Source organism: Rhinolophus hipposideros (assembly GCF_964194185.1).
Source record: "Rhinolophus hipposideros genome assembly, chromosome: 14".
Taxonomy (NCBI): Eukaryota; Metazoa; Chordata; class Mammalia; order Chiroptera; family Rhinolophidae; genus Rhinolophus; species Rhinolophus hipposideros.
The window spans coordinates 4,999,026-5,016,118 of NC_138060.1; the positions used below are offsets into that span (position 1 = coordinate 4,999,026).

Sequence of the window (17,093 nt, forward strand, 5' to 3'; positions counted from 1 at the left end):
CTGGAGAAACAGTGACTGAGCAATGGGATTAGCAAGTGAAAATGGACTTGCAAAGTAAGGGAGGAAAAGAAGTTTCAAGACTGAAGGGAAGACTGTCATAAAATGAGGTTTTATTCTTTTTGGTTTATATACCACATATCAGTGAAATCATAGGGTTCTCTGCTTTGTCTGTCTGACTTATTTCACTTAGCATTATACTCTCAAGATCCATCCATGTTGTCACAAATGCTCCTATATCATCTTTCCTTAACGCGGAATAGTATTCCATTGTGTATATATACCACAACTTCTTTATCCATTCATCTATTGAAGGACATTTTGGTTGTTTTCATGTCTTGGCCACCGTAAACAAAGCTGCCATGAACATTGGAGTACACGTGTCTCTATAGAGGAATGCTTTCAGATTTTTTGGGTAGATACCCAGGAGAGCGATTGCTGGGTCATATGGTAATTCTATTCGTAATTTCTTGAGACAAACAAATGAGAAAGAAAAACTCATAGACACAGACAATGATTTAGTGGTTACCAGAGCGTAAGGGGGTGGGGGGTGGGAGATGAGGGTAAAGGGGATCAAATATATGGTGATGGAAGGAGAACTGACTCTGGGTGGTGAACACACAATGGGATTTATAGACGATGTAATACAGAATTGTACACCTGAAATCTATGTAACTTTACTAACAATTGTCACCCCAATAAATTTAATAAAAAAAAAAATGAGGATTTAGGGGCAACCGGTTGGCTCGGTGGTTAGAGTGCAGTGCTCATAACACCAAGGTCGCTGGTTCGATTCCCACATGGACCAGTGAGCCTCGCCCTCCACTATTAATTTGAAAACGACGACTTGACATGGAGCTGATGGGTCCTGGAAAAACACACTGTTTCCCCAATAAAACTTAAAAAAAAAGAGGTTTTAGCCTATGAAAATCAGAAGGCACTGAAGAGTTTTAAGAAGGGGAGAGAAATTACTTGATATATAAATACGGTCACCCTGTGAATAAGGGGTTGTCTCAGGGGTCGAATGGGGAAATTAGTAAGCAGACTCTTAAAGTAGACTTACGGAAAGATGGCAGTAGTTTCGCCTAGGATGATGACAATTGGAAATAAGGAGCTATGAAAAAATAGAAGGGACATGTTACAGATAGTGCTGCTGGGGTTTGATGAGTGGGAAGTGGGGTGATGAGGGAAAAGAAGGCAGTTTTATGGCCTGAGCAGCCAAGCGGTGGTGGGAGTCTTTCTTTGGAGACCACAAGGCGTGACTGGTTAGGGTGTGTGGATCCCTTGTCCTCTGTTAGAACAGTGACCAAATTCCTCTCAGGACTGGAATAGCAGTAAGTATTTGTAAATATCCGGTGACAGGAACTCTGATTGTAAAGACCCTATCATCTCCCTTCTGTGATTCTTCAGACATGCTAATACGTGGGTGCTGGAAATGCCAGGATTTTCTAATCATAACCTATTTTCCTAAGGCCATTTTCAGCAGAGACCCGTTCGGGACCAGATCCAAACCCTTTCTGGCTTCTGTTGTTTACTGCTGGCATGTCACTGTTGGCATCATGCTCACAGCAGGGGGAGGGCTCTGACCAGTTTACTTTTGCTTTGGGAGACTTTTTGGAAGGTTCCCTATTTTTTGTTAATTATGGCTCAGGAACCTCTTTGTCAGAAATGTTGGATCCCAGAAGTCTAAAAAAGATTACAAGGTTTTAAGTACTTAAGTATTGCTAATTTCTCCATGAGTTTATGGCTAAGATTGGATGTTTGAGCTGTTTAGTTCCATGTTTCCCATTTTGCATAGAGTCACAGATCCAATTTTGCCTATCAAAGCAAATTTTAAATGTGTTTCAAAAAATAAGGATGGCATTCAATTGTTCTGACCTAGGTGTGTTGAGATTGTGTTGTTTCTTTACATTATGGAGAAGAGAGTAGGGAGCTTAGCACTGGAACAACTCAGCTTGAGAAAATCCTGTCTGAGTAACAATGAGAAAATTCTGTTAAGGTTTTTTTATTGTTTTCTTTAAAAATAGTATAAGCTCATCGTAGAAGATTGGAAAATACAGGATAAAAATCAGCCAGAGCCTAATCACAAAGACATCCATGAGATGTTGAAGTTTCTCATAAAATGTTTGAGCAGGAAGGAGCTTGTTGAATTATCTGGTCCACCTTCTTACTTTGCATATGAAGGAACTGAAGTGCAGGACAGTGTGGGGTCTAGAACCAAGTTTCCTCTCTGGCAGTTTTGAGCTATTTGCCTAACTGTTTCTGTGGCTTCAGACGCATATCAGGTTCCTGGGGTCTTTGACGGTGAGGATCTGCTACACCCTCTTTTTCAGCAAAGACGTGGTGCACGTAGCTTGTCACTGGGCACACATGCGGCTCCATCTGCTCCCTGGTTTCTAGGAGGCTGCATGGTCTTAAAGAAGGATGGCGTTAACGTGCTTTGACCTAGGGGAACATTTCCCCAAGAATGGTTTTGGAGCCACCTGTGTCAGAATCAGCTAAGCTACTGGTTGGAAATCCCAGGCCTGCGGAACCAGCATGTCTAGAGGTGGGAGTGGGGTCTGCCTCCTTACCAAACTCAGACCCACTAAAAAGGAATACTTTGTCAGTAAGAATAAAACTTCTTATATTGAGTCCTTCAGGTTGTCTAATTTATGATAGATGATTGATGATAGATAGCTATAAATGGATGAAAAGTTTCTTGCTCCATGCAAAGGAACTGTTAATGGTTATCTCTTGCGAGTAGAAGTCGGGTGAAGGGGGGAGTGGAGCTTTCACTGTTCTAAGTAACTTAGAAACCTGGACATGCAGACAATAGATATACTTAGAATTCTTTTTGTAAGTATTTCTGCAGTTATTTCTTTGAGAGACTAGATAGGTCTATTTAATATTGTGTGTGGCCAGTGGGAGAAAGGAAATACTCCTTTGTTAATATATGAGTACGAGGACATAGAAGGAACAACCAGGGGGACCAGGGGAGATCCAAGTTCATTCATTTATTCACTCACTGACTTATTAAATAAATATTCATTGAATACCCAGTGTGTGCCAGGAACTGCTTGAGGGGCTGAGGACACAGGAGAGAACAAGATAGCAGAGTCCCTGATCTCGTAGAGCTTATGGTCTGTTGTGGAGAAACTTTAATCAGGACTTAAACAGGATAATTTTAAATGATGGCAAGTGCTGTGAAGAAATAAAGGTGCAATGTCATTGTGAATGATTGGAGGGCCATTCTCTGCTGGGTAGGGATAGTCTCTCTGAGAGGTGACATCTGACCTGAGGCCCTAACGGCAAGAAGAAACCAGCCATGTGCATGTCTGAGGAACAAGTTTCCAGAAAAAGGAAGTAGCAAGTACAGGGTCCTGAGGTGGAATTAGCTTGATGTGTTTGGTTTACATATGGAAAACCCATGTGGCTAAAGCTTAATGACTAACAGAAGATGCAGGATAAACTGCAAGAGGTTTTTCACACCTGAAACTAATAAAAAATTAAATTAAAAAAAAGGAAAGTAGGACCAAGCCATGTCCTATAATTATGCCACAGTAAGGAGTTTGAATTTCATTCCAAGTGTAACAGAAAACTACATTCAGGAAGGGATGAGTTGATATCTTCAGATTTGGGTTTATTCATTTATTTATTTTTAAAGTCACTTCAGCTCTCAAAATTATTTAGAAACTTAGAGTAAGTTTTAAAATGTAAAACTTTAAAATCTCTAGGAAGAAAAAAGATATCTTTATGCTCTTAGGATAGACTACATTTTATAAGCTAGAGACAAAAATCACACTCAAGAATGACAAGGTTGGTGGATTTCACTATATCAAAATGTATAACTTCTGCACAAAATAGCACCATAAAATTAAAAGGCGAGCAAGAAACTGATAGAATATATTTGCAACCCCAAATAACTATTATTTGTTATTTGCACTCCAAATAACAAAAGCTACATTTCTAGAATCTCCAGTGAACTCCTACAAACCAATAAGGAAAATTCAAACTACCCTGTAGGAAAATGGACAGCTATTAACAGGCACTTTCCTGAGAAGGAGACATGAATGAGCAATAGCAATAGGAAAATGTTGTCCACTTCATTAATAAAATCAGAAAATGCAAGTTTAAAATCACCAGGTAGCATTTTGTGCCTATTTGTTTAGCTGAAATTCGAAAGACTTGGCAAGGAATCAAGATAAATGGGAACTTTGAAGAGCAGGTTATCATTCCTTGTTGGACTGGAACATACACACGTTCTACAACACACAGGTTCTGCTGGAGACTGTAATCAGCAGTGTTTCTCAAAGACTGGCTGTTTTTGAGGGGACAAGTTTTGTCATTGAGGACTTTCACGCACTGTGGAAAATTTAGCATTTCTGCCGTATCCCATCCCTAACTCCCGAAAACACTCTCCCACATTTCCAAATACCCACTAAGTGAGCTGGACTGCCCATGGTGAGACCTACTGGGAGAAAATCCTACACACACACACACACACACACACACACACACACACACACACACACACACTAATGAGCAGTCTGTGCCCAGACAACCTCTACGCCTGAATGGAGAAACCTAGGCATGGAAGAACCATGTTATGATAAAAAATTGGACACCACCCAAATAGCCATCAGTCCAGAAATAGAAAATTAAACTATGATGTGGTCATATAATAAAGCACTATATGACAATTGATCTAGGTATGTCTGGATCAAAATATATTGAAATTAGATGTATATTAATATCAAAATTAAAATATATCAAAAACAATGTTGAGTACAATGTAATATACAGCTTGACATACTTTATAAAAAGTTTAAAATCCATAAGACTATAGGATAGATTGTTTTGGACACACACACACACATGCATGGACTTGATGTGCACCAAATTCGTAATAGTGAAAGTCTCTGAAGAATAAGGAAGAACTGGACTGGAAAAAGTAACATTAAACAGGGGATTTTTTTTATTATTATTTATTTATTTAAAGTTTATTGGAGTGACAATTGTTAGTAAAGTTACATAGATTTCAGGTGTACAATTCTGTATTACATTATCTATATATCACATTGTGTGTTCACCACCCAGAGTCAGTTCTCCTTCCATCACCATATATTACACCCCGTTTACCCTCTTCTAGAGCCCTCCTCCCTCCTTACCCTCTCGTAACCCCTAAATTATTGTCTATGTCTATGAGTTTTTGTTCCTTCATTTGTTTGTCTTGATCTTTTGTTGTTTTCAGTTTTATATACCATATATCAGTGAAATCATAGGGTTCTCTACTTTTTCTGTGTGACTTATTTCACTTAACATTATAATTTCAAGATCCATCCATGTTGTCACAAATGGTAATATTTCATCTTTTCTTACCACCGAATAGTATTCCATTGTGTATATATACCACAACTTCTTTATCCATTCATCTATCGAAGGACATTTTGGTTGTTTCCATGTCTTGGCCACCGTAAATAAAGCTGCAATGAACATTGGAGCACACATGTCTCTCTGTATAAATGTTTTCAGATTTTTTGGGTAGGTACCCAGGAGAGGGATTGCTGGGTCATGCGGTAATTCTATTCGTAATTTTTTGAGGAACCTCCACACTGCCTTCCATAGCGGCTGCACCAGTTTGCATTCCCACCAACAGTGTAACACAGGGAATTTAAATCCTATGTGACTGTATCTCTTAAAAGAGTAAAGGCAGGATGTGAAATGAATATGAAAACCACATTTGTTCCTTTAGAGTGACAGGCACATGAACAGGAGTTTGTCACTTTGTATGTTGCTGTATTTTCGCCCCACTTGTGCTGCCGTATAGAGAATGGGTGGAATGAGTGGAGGGGAGCATGAGGATGGGGTGAATGCGAGGCCAGCCTGGGAGCAGAGTCCAGCCTGAGACGAGCCCAGGGAGGACCCCAGCATCCCTGCTACAACTGCTGTGAACTGAAGAGGATGTGACCACTGTGTTTCATTTCTCTATTGGCATAAAGTTCTTCCTAGACTAACAGTTCCCCTTGTTGCTTCTCCTGTCTTCCAAGATATGAAATCTTCACCTAAGCAAGCCAGGAATTTGTCAGCTGCCTGAGTTTTTTTGTTTTTGTTTTTGTTTTGTTTTTTGTTTTTTTAGCAGAATGAGACATTATCAACTGATGTCTAAACAATTTAACTCTTTCCCATCCCCATCCCTGCAATGATGCTCCTACACTTACTTTTTCGGAGTATTTTTATTGTGGTAATTACGCATAACCTAAAATTTACCACTTTAGTTTTAAATGTACAGTTCAGAGGATTTAAGTACATTCACAGTGTTGTGCCACCATCACTGCCATCTTTCCTCATCAGCCCAAACTGAAAGTCTTTGCCCATTCAACAATAACTTTCCATCCCTCAGTCCCCTCATCCAGATAACCTCTATTGTATTTTCTGTCTCTATGAATATGGCTCCTCTAGGTACCTCGTACAAATGGAATCATACAATAGTTGTCCTTTTGTGGCTGGCTTAGTGCACTTACTATTACGTGTTCAAGATTCATCCACATTGTAGCATGTATCAGAATTGCATTCTTTTTAAGAATGAATACTGTTCCACTGTATATACCACATTTTGTTTATCCATTCATCCGTCGATGGACAGTTGGGCTGTTTCCACCTTTTGGCTGTTGCGAACAGTATACTATGTAATGCAGCTATGAGCATGGTCTACACATACCTGTTTGAGTCCCTGCTTTCAGTTCTTTGAAGTACATACCCAGAAGTGGAATTGCTGGATTATATGCTAATGTTATGTTTAAGTTTTCAAGGTACTGCCAGACTGTTTTTAAATTAAAATTTATTAGGGTGACGATGGTTAATATTAATAAAATTACATAGGTTTCAGTTGTGTTACAATTCTGTAACACATCATCTATATATCATATTGTGTGCTCACCACCCAGAGTCAGTTCTTTAATCACCATATATTTGACCCATTTACCTTCATCTATCACCCCCTGTCCTCTTACCTTCTGGTAACCACTAAACTATTGTTTGTGTCTATGAGTTTTTGTTTTTTTATTTGTTTGTCTTGTTCCTTTGTTACTTTCAGTTTTATACCCCACACATCAGTGAAATCACTGCCAGACTTTTTCAAAGTGACTGCACTATTTACATTACCATAAGCAAGGTACAAGTTTTCCAGTTTTTCCACAGTTTCACCCACACATTATTTTCCATTTTTTAAAATAATAGCCAACCCAATGGATGTGAAGTGGTGTCCCATTGTGCCTTTGTCCTATTCTTCTTTTACAATGTGTCAAGAAAGCCTGTACATGTCTTCTGTCTGATTGATTCATAATACTCGTGTTTTTTACTATTTCAGCATTTTCCAAAACGTTTTACATGCAACATAGATCCTGGTAGAGGCTTCTGGGGATGGGGGGAGGGATGGGAAAGGGAGGATCTGGGGTTAAATAAATTGAGAAGCAATACAAACCCCAACAAAGTCAGGTCAAACGCAGATTTAATTTCGGTAAATTCAAGAAGGGATGCTGTCCTGAAGCTCCCATTCCTTGCTGGTCTCGGTTTCTTGAAGCATCTTACCAGGCCCAGAGTGGTTCTGTTATTTAAAAAATATGCATCTTTTGTACAAGTGGCCCATAAACAAGCCAATTCTTTCATAGAATTGCTCAAAGAAAATTTTACCTATTGAACTTGAGAGGAAAGAATGGCCATATTGCTGATGACGTGGGTGCTGGGCCCTCCCAGGGCACTTTCCTTGAGGGATTGTCAATGTTCCTTTTGACCATACACAGTGTCACTTTGAAGGGACTTTAAAAACTCCTTCCCACATGAGATGCAATTTTACCACATACCCTTCCTCTTGAAGTTTGAAAATGTATGTTTCAAGATCCTAAGGAGTCCTAAAATAAAAGAAACCTGAATAACATAGCTTAAATCAGAAGTTGGCAAACTGTCTCTTTGAAGGGCTATATAGAAAATACTTTTGGCCCTGTGTGTCTGTCACAACTATTCAACTGTGCAGTTGTAGTTCCACAGCAACCACAGATAATCCGTAAATTAATGGACATTGGCTGTGTACCAATAAAACTTTATTTACAAAAATGGACAGCAGGCTGTATTTGATTTGTAGGCAGTTTTCTGACCCCTGGTTTATATCATTGTGAACAAGGTTTATTTAATTATGGCCCTTCCCTCCTTAAAAAAACTCCAAACAAAACAAACCAAACCAAAAACAAACCAAAACAAAACCTAAAATCTATAATTAAGTCTTAAATTCCTGAATTCAAATATTAGAGGGCATTAGTTCTTCACGAGTGACACTGAAGGTTGATGGCATGTAGTGGGTTGTGACTTTTTTAGTGCCGAGATTTGCATTATTGTGGCACCAGAACTAGTTACTTGCTGGGTGTTATAGGCTGAATTGTGTCCTCCCAAAATGCCTATGTTGAAGCTCTAACCTCTAGTACCGCAGGATGGGACTGTATATAGAAACAGGGCCTTTGAAAAGATGATTACGTTAAACTGAGGCTGTTAGTGTGAGTCCTGATCCAGTCTGACTGGTGTCCTTATTCGCAAAGGAAATTTGAACACAAAAAGACACCAGGGATGGGTGCACACAGAGAGAACATTAAGTGAAGAGGCAGCAAGAGAGCAAGGAGAGTCAGGAGAAATGAACCCAGCCAGTACCTTGATCTTGAACTTGTAGCTTCCAGAACTGTGAGAAAATAAATGTCTGTTGTTTAAGCCGCTCAGTCTGTGATATTTTGTTATGGCAGCCCGAGCAAACTAGTCCAGTGGGTGATCATAACTCATTCACCCTAACTCACTGAGACCTTGAACTTCTTTGCTCATCCTCAGGTACCTAGTGTCACAAGTATCTTGCACAGAATTTTAGGAGTGAAGGTGTATGATCTGCTCTAGTTGCATTTGCATATTTGATATGTTCAAAGATCTTAAGACATATCCCTCATGCATGTTCAGAGTCATTGTAGAATCTATTCCCATAATGCTCTTAGCTCATTTTTCCTCTCTTCCTTTCTTTAGTCTCCTTCCAAATACTCTCCATTCTGTTTCTGTTCCTGGGCTCTGGGGTTTTCAAAGAGATGCATATTTCCTTGGTTTGTCGTGCTGCTCATCACAGACAGGAAGTCAGTGTGCTGGGGCCATGGATGCAGAGAACTTGCCAGCTGTGTGCAACCTTAGACAAGGTGTTGGATTTGCCTGACTCAGTTTCCTTGTCTTTGGGAAATAATAATGCCTGTATTATTTTTGGAGTTTCTAGACTCATTAGCAGCAATGTCCGTGATGTACTGGGACACTCTATGGCTTATGGTGGGCACTATGGTAGCTTTCCTAGGCAATCAGAAGCATATTTATTTCTCTTTTCCGCCCTTGTGAGCTGAGCTGAGCTGACATCAGCTGCGTAGTCTTCGTTAACACAGCTAAAGAAGTAAAGGGCTTAACTAGCTTCTTACAGGTGATGCTAGATTCTGCTTACTACGTCATTAGTTACAAGGCTTACCTCCTCAAGGAACTTTACCCTGGGGGACACATGACAGTTGTGGAGTGACAGTTCAATAAAGTGGAAAATGTGCCGAGTCATTCCAGTGCCAGTGGCCTGTGTAACCTTTCGCAAGTCACTTTCTCTCTCTGAGGCTCATTTATCTCATCTGTGAAGTAGAGGCTTGGATTACAACGTATCTCTACTGTGTTCTTTCTAAGCCCAATGTCTTATCTAAAAGTCGCAGGAATTAAGGGGATGACTGAGTGTGAGAGGTTTTGTTTTGATTGAGTGCCACCCAAACCATTACCCCATTCCCATGACTACGCTCTCTGAACATTAGATGTCAGTATTCAAATTTAATTTTGTTGACATTATAATGTTTAATTTAAAACACCTACCATAAAATTAGCCTCTTACTAGCTTTAAGAGTCATTTTTCTCCTACAAGGATAATGGAAAATATTGTCCACAAGAAACTCCTGGCTTACGCAGTGTTCTCATTCTGTACAGCTGAGCTACTTGAATATTTAGTTTCTGATAGAAAAAAATGAGTTCAATCTATGGCACCGTTAAGGAGCGCGCGGCCAAGTTGCCTGGGAACGAATCACACCGAGTTCTTTCCGCTTCCTGCCACAGGCTGTTGCCTGGTGCCTGCGTGGACATCTAGGGAGGGCAGAGGGTCGGGTGGGATGGGAGGTGCAGTGGAGAATTTGCGGCCTTGGAGTGTCACTTAACCCCACACTAAAGCAGTGCACACCACCTGTGCTGCTCCTGCCCTCTTCCTCTTGTCCAGTTTCTACACACTGGTGTGTGTGACACGGTTTGGGCCCACAGTTGACAAGGGAGATATGCTACTCCCAACGTAAGAAGAGCTCCTGGGGAAAAGCTCTTTTTTCTCTTTTATAGGGAGAATCACAAATACATATAAATGAGTATCTTCTGGCACAGTACACTAAATTTCATCAGTATTCATGACCGGCATTTTATTCTCTCCACAACTGACATCTGTTAAAAACGAGATTCAGGAGTGCCATCCTGGGTTCAGTCTTTCTGAGACAGATGCTGATGTTTTACTGATTTCTCCCACTTTGAGAGCCCTGATTTTACATGACTGTAGGTAACTTTTAGCGCTTCAGAATCTCCTCCTACATACAGTAGAAGTCTAATACCATGTATGCAATGAAATGTGTTCTGTAAGAAGCCGAAGCAGGGCCAGGTCTTCAGCTCTTAACGGAGAATAGCCCCACTTTTGTCTGTATTTTGAGACTAGTATTCTAAATCTCATCTAATTAGGTGAGTTTCTAAAACTGTGATTAACTGTAGCCAGCCAGAGGGAAATGAGAAATAAATTAGAAGTGTCTCTGACTAGCGCTCTCTCGTTCTTTACTATGTGCCTACAGAAATTAAGGAGATTTTTTCTTTTGTGTTACAGGCTTTGGTGAGAAACCCAGAAGACAGAATGTGTGAAAGAAAAAGATAACATCTATCATGGCAAACAAAATCTGAAGATTATTACAGTGAAAACGAAAGAAGACAAGGGAACACTCACTAGTTAAGGGTAAGTAGACATCAGTGTGAGCGCTGAACTTTGATATATTAGAAGAGGAAAGTAAGTGTCGTGCGGGGCGGCCTGCGGGGTCTCTGGTCCCGCTCCCCACATAAGAACACAGGACATGGTGAGGCCAAAAAGGAACACCCACGGAGCCATTGGTAGGGGAGTCATATCACTATAGTCTTGCTGGCAGCTGGGTTGGAAGAACAGGAAGCAGAAGCCACACTATCTGCAACCTGCTGTCCACTTCTCTGCAATCTGTGACCCGCACTCCGCCATGCTAGCTGCAATCCGCTCTTGCTAGTTCAGCCACCATTTTCTTGCTAGCCCCCATTTTTCCTGCTAGTGTAGCCATGGCAGTTATATTAGTGGCCAATGGCTCACTGGTTACAGCTGATGGCCAACGAGCCACAGCTGATGGCCATCCAATCACAGTTGATGGCCATTTACTACCTGAGCCAGCACCTTTCCACGTGAGGCCGAGAGCCTGGAAACTGCTTTCTGGGGCTCTGCCCCATAGTAGGTTTCTGCATGTTTATATGTCAGTTTACATTGACTTATCAAGTGGGGATAGGTAGGATATGATATAGTCCACTCTCAAAATAGTTGTGTTACTAGCAATGAGGAGGAAAATTAGTAAATATAGTTAGTCCCCTACTCTCAAATAAAAGCTAAATGCCCACAAGTTGAATAATAAACTTACATTTTATAAAGGGGTTCTCTTCTCAGAGAGCAAAACAAGAAACAAAATAAACAAGGTACTAACTATACTGTGCACAGACACATTTCATATATTTTCAATATTTTACACACACAAAATTATTTTCTTTTTATTGGCCATTAAACACTTTACCAGCTTAAATCCAGTGGACAACTGAGCAAAGCTAATGGTTGCTTATTTTTATACATACAATGATTTTCTTTCTTAGCTTAGTCATAATAAATGTGTGCCTTTTATAGTTAATGTCAACACTTTATGTTATCTTTTCCATTTTTCACTGCTTTTTAGCGTATAATAAGGGGGAATGAAATATTAATATTTCAATGGTTGCCCAAACCTTGTCATAATAATGATAATGCTGCAGAAACCATATGGTATCTGAAAATGTTTCTACTTTAGCTGATCTCAGAAACTCACATTTTACAGGCAAAGGTGGTTTGAAGGGTGTAAGCTGCTAAAGTATGAATTATGCACAAGTAGAATATACAACAGTTAGGGACAAAATTTACACAATCTTTTCAATTGTTTTCTTGAGTAAAATAAATGGTAAGATTGCAGTTTGCACATGATGGCTCTTGCTGGGGAGGAGTGCCGCGTAGCAGTCAAGGACACGGACTCTGGAAATTCTTGCTCTGTCACTTACCCCTTGTGTGATTGTGGTTAAATGGTAAATCTTCCTTTGCCTCAGTTTCCTCATCTAAAACGTGGGCAGTATTAGTACTTACTGCCCATGATAGGGTTGTTGAATAGATGAAATGAGTTAATATGTACAAAGTGCTAGGAAGGATGCCAAGCATGTAAAAAGTGTTCGAAAATTCTTAGCTGATTTTATGATTGAAATTTCAATTGTTTGGGTTTCTTTTATTTTGGGGGGGTGGGGAGTGCAGGTAAGGGGAGAGCTGTGGAAGAGGCTAAGAGATGTCAGGGAAGTGGAGGGTGATATTTCTAACCCTAGGCATATTTTCATGGTCCAAGTAGCTATCACAGGTGGGCACCAGGCAGAGATACAAGAAAATTACAGGGTGTCCAGTGTGTTTCTCAAGTCTTACTGATTTAGGTACTTTGAGAAAGAAGTATTGGAAAACATAGACTTAAATGATCTGGGATCTTCTTAAATTATATCAGGTCCTCAAACAAAGTCATTTCATTTGACATCTTTTCATTATAACCCTGATAAGGAAACCAAAAAACTCACGTGAGGAGTTTGCACATTTACATGCACGCAAGGTTTTTCCAGGACTCCAGTTTCCTGCCACATCCAGAGATGGTTAGCTGGCATATCCACATTGTCCCAGCCTGAGTGAATGTAGGTGCCTGTGAGTGGCTCTGCGATGGGAAGTCCTCCTGTGTGGGTGGGGCCCGCCTGGCACCCCGAGCGGCTGGGACAGGCTCCTGCCACCCGCTACCCTGACCTGGAATAAGCGGGTTGGAAAATCGTTCTCTTACTTGTTTTATTCATCTTTCTGAAATGTCTGTATAGCTCACCCTTGCTTAAGTGTGTAATATTAGAAGTGTTTTGGTTCTTTATTTAGAAGTCTGGTGATGTTTTGTGACTAGAAATACTCCATAGGAACTTAACTTTCGTTTACATCAATTAACCTGTAGTGAAATTGGTTTTGTTGTATGTCGTTTTGCTTAAAGTCAGTTTCCAAGAACCTGATTTGCACATTAAGTACAAACTGAATCATTTCAGACCCTTGGCCGTAATTTGTAAGACCTGGCCCTAGTCGTTTTCTCCAACCTCACCCCCTTAGTTCATTCAATATCTCCAACAGGCTAATTCATGTAGATAGAAAGTAGATTAGAGATGACCAGTAGCTGGGATGAGGGAGGAATGGGAGTTTATTGATTAATGAGTACTGTTTGGAGTGGTGAAAAAGTTTTGGAAATAGATTGTGGTGATTGTTGTACAACATTGTGAGTGTAATTAACGCCACTGAATTGAACCGTTAAAAATGGTTAAAATGGAAGCTTTTATGCCATATATATTATTACCACACCAAAAAAAATCTTTAAAGACAAAGCAAATGAACAGACAAAAATAAAAGCCTGAAAACATTCATGCATACATTATATTCTGGAAAGATACCTTCAAATTGTTGTTGGTAGTTATGTCTGATAGATGGAATTAGGGAAAGAACAAGAGAGGAAAAAATTTTGTCCTGTATACTTGTGTATTTTTTGCATTATGCACAGTAAGCATATATTTTATAATTTTTTTGACTAGAAGGGGTGTTTTTTTTTTTTTAACGTCAACCTGACCTGTGCTAAAACTTTGGAGTTGGTATAATTTTCTAGTTTGGGAAACCAACACAATCCTCAAAGATCTGTTTGCAGTTGAACTTGCTCATCCCAGTGCAATGTTTAACCTGAAGTCAGTGTTTAATTACAGTTTAAAGCACAAAATAGTTTTCCTTTTCTAGATTAAATTACATCTTGTGGGAAAACAGGCTCTGAATATAGAAAGAATTTGATCTTACCCCTCTCTCAGTGAAGACTGACTCCTCTATCTAGTAATTTAGTACAAAGCAAAATGCTTCTATTTGTAGTTTTACATCCCTTTCTTTGGTAAAATATTTAAGGCATGTTAGTTTTAATAATGAATCTCAATATCAAAACACCTAGAAATTTTCCTAGAAATTTGCATGTGTAATACGAGATTTCTTTAAAGCCTTAATTGATTTGCAGAAAGAGACTCATTTTTCTTATTAAAGTAATTTTTTTATTGGGGAACAATGTATTTCTGCGGGGCCCATCAGTTCCAAGTCGTTGTCCTTCAGTCTAGTTGTGGAGGGCGCAGCTCAGCTCCACGTCCAGTTGCTGTTTTTAATCTTTATTTGCAGGGGGCACAGCCCACCATCCCTTGTGGGAATTGAATGGGCAACCTTGTTGTTGAGAGCTCCCGCTCTAACCAACTGAGCCATCCGGCCGCCCCTCTGGAAGCTAGGCGGCAGCTGGTTGCCCTCAATCTAGTTGTGGAGGGCGCAGCTCACTGGCTCATATGGGAATCGAACCAGCAACCCTGTTGTTCAGAGCTCGCACTCTAACCAACTGAGGCATCTGGCTGTCCCAGAAAGAGACCCATTTTAATGGGTCACCCATTGTACGAAAAGCTTAAACTCTGTAATGTGATCATAAGCTTGTTTAAGTAAAGTATGGAAGGATGTATACACCAGGCTATTCATGTTGGTAACCTCAGGAAGGTTACCTGAGAGATGGTGTCAGGTGAAAGATTGATTTTCTTTATATACTTGTGTATCATTGAATTGTTATAATTAAGGACTTTTCTTAATAACACTATTGAGGTATAACTGACCTATAATAAACTGCACATATTTAAGGTGTACAACTTGATAAATTTTGACATGAAATCATCACCATAATCAAGATGATGAAAACATCTGTTTTGTGGAGAAAAGGGAACCCTTGTACACTGTTGGAGGGACTGTAGACTGGTGCAGCTACTGTGGAAATCAGTGTAGCTACTCCTCAGAAGTGAAAAATAGAACTACCATATGCCCCAGCAATCCCACTTCTGGGAATATATCCAAAGGAAACAAAAACACTATGTTGAAGAGATATCTGCACTCCTTTGTTCATTGCAGCATTATTTACAATAGCCAAAACATGGAAACAACTTCGGTGTCCCTTCACGAATGAATGGATAAAGATGTTTTGAGATGCGTGCATGCACACACACACACACACACACACACACACCCCACACACACACACACACACACACCCCACACACACACCCCACACACGCCACAGGAATATTACTCAGCCATAAAAAAGAGGAATCTTGGCATTTGTGACAACACATATGACCTCGAGGGCATTATACTAAGTGAAATAAGTCAGACAGATAGAGACAAATACCAGTGATCTCACTTATATGTGAAATCTAAAAAAAAAAAAAGAAACCAATTCACGGAGATCGGATTTGTGGTTACCAAAGGTGGGAGGATGAAGTGAAGGGCGAATTGGATTAAGGTGGTCAAGAGGTACAATCTTCCAGTTAGAGGATAAAGGAGTATGAGGGACAAAATGTTCATCAGTTGATGGTGTGATGACTGCTGGATGATATGATCTATATGAAAGTTGTTAAGAGAGTAAATCCTGAGAATTCTCATCCCAAGGACAAAAATATTGTTTTTTCTTTTTATATCTATATGAGATGATAGGTGTTAACTAAACTTACTGCAGTAATTATTTTATGATATATGTATATCAAATCATTATGCTGTACACCTTAAACTTATACATCACTGTATGTCAATTATATCTCAATAAAACTAGAAAATAATTTTTCAAAAGCAGCACACACACACAAAAAGATACGTAAACATCCATCGTCCCAAAAATTTTCTCCTGCCTGTTGGTAATCCCTCCCTCCTATCCTGCCCAGCCCCTCCCCTGCCCCAGGTAACCACTGGTCTTATTTCTATCACTGTACATTAGTTGCATTTCCTATCATTTCAGGTAAATGGAATCATATAGTACATAATCTTATTATCTGATTACAGCAACCACTGATCTGCTTTCTGTTTCTAGGAACATTTTGCATTTTCAGGCAATATGTACTTCTTTCCCCCAACATAATTATTTTGAGATTCATTCATGTTGTAGTGTGTATGGATATGCCATTCCTTTTTATTGTTGCGTTGTGTTCCGTTATATGAATAAACCCCAGTTTGTTTGCTTATTCATCTCTGATGGAGATTTGACTTGTTTCCAATTTTTCACTATTATGAATAATTCTACTTTGAACATTCATATACAAGCCCTCATATGGACATATGCTTTCATATCTCTTGGGTAAACACCTAGGAGTGGAATGGCCAGATCACATGGTAGGTGTATACTTAACTTTTTAAGAAATTGCCAAACTTTTCTAAAGTGGTTGTACCATTTTATATCCCACCTGCACTGAATACGAGTTCCCATTGCTTCCTCTACCTGTCAGTACTTGGTATGATCAGTCTTTCTCCATTTTATCCTTCCTAGTAGGTGTGTAGTAGTAACTCATTGTGGTTTTAACTTGCATTTTTTTAACGACAGATGATGTGGAATATCTTTTCATGTTCTTACTTGCCATCTGTATATTTTTCTCAGTGAATTGTCTGATTCAATCTTTTGTGCAATTGGGGCGGGGGTGGTGATTTGTTTTCTTATTGAGTTTTAAGAGTTCTTTATATATTCTCGTTACAAGTCCTTTATCAGATATGTACTTTGTAAATATTTTCTCCCGGTCTTGAACTTGTTTTTCTCTTTCTCAACATTGTCTTTCGAAGAGCAGTTTTTGATGTGTTTAATTGTTTTAATTTG

At 39.5% G+C, this 17,093-nt stretch overlaps 1 protein-coding gene across 3 annotated transcripts in view; it reads left to right on the forward strand.

Moving 5' to 3' along the window:
- The window catches only part of FRMD4B (FERM domain containing 4B), a 374,957-nt gene that overhangs the window by 112,722 nt on the left and 245,142 nt on the right, over positions 1-17,093 (forward strand). For all 3 annotated transcript variants that reach the window (XM_081072541.1, XM_081072543.1, XM_081072542.1), the window contains exon 2: positions 10,922-11,047. The gene's annotated coding sequence lies outside the window, so the exon portion shown is untranslated. The remainder of the gene's footprint in view (positions 1-10,921; positions 11,048-17,093) is intronic.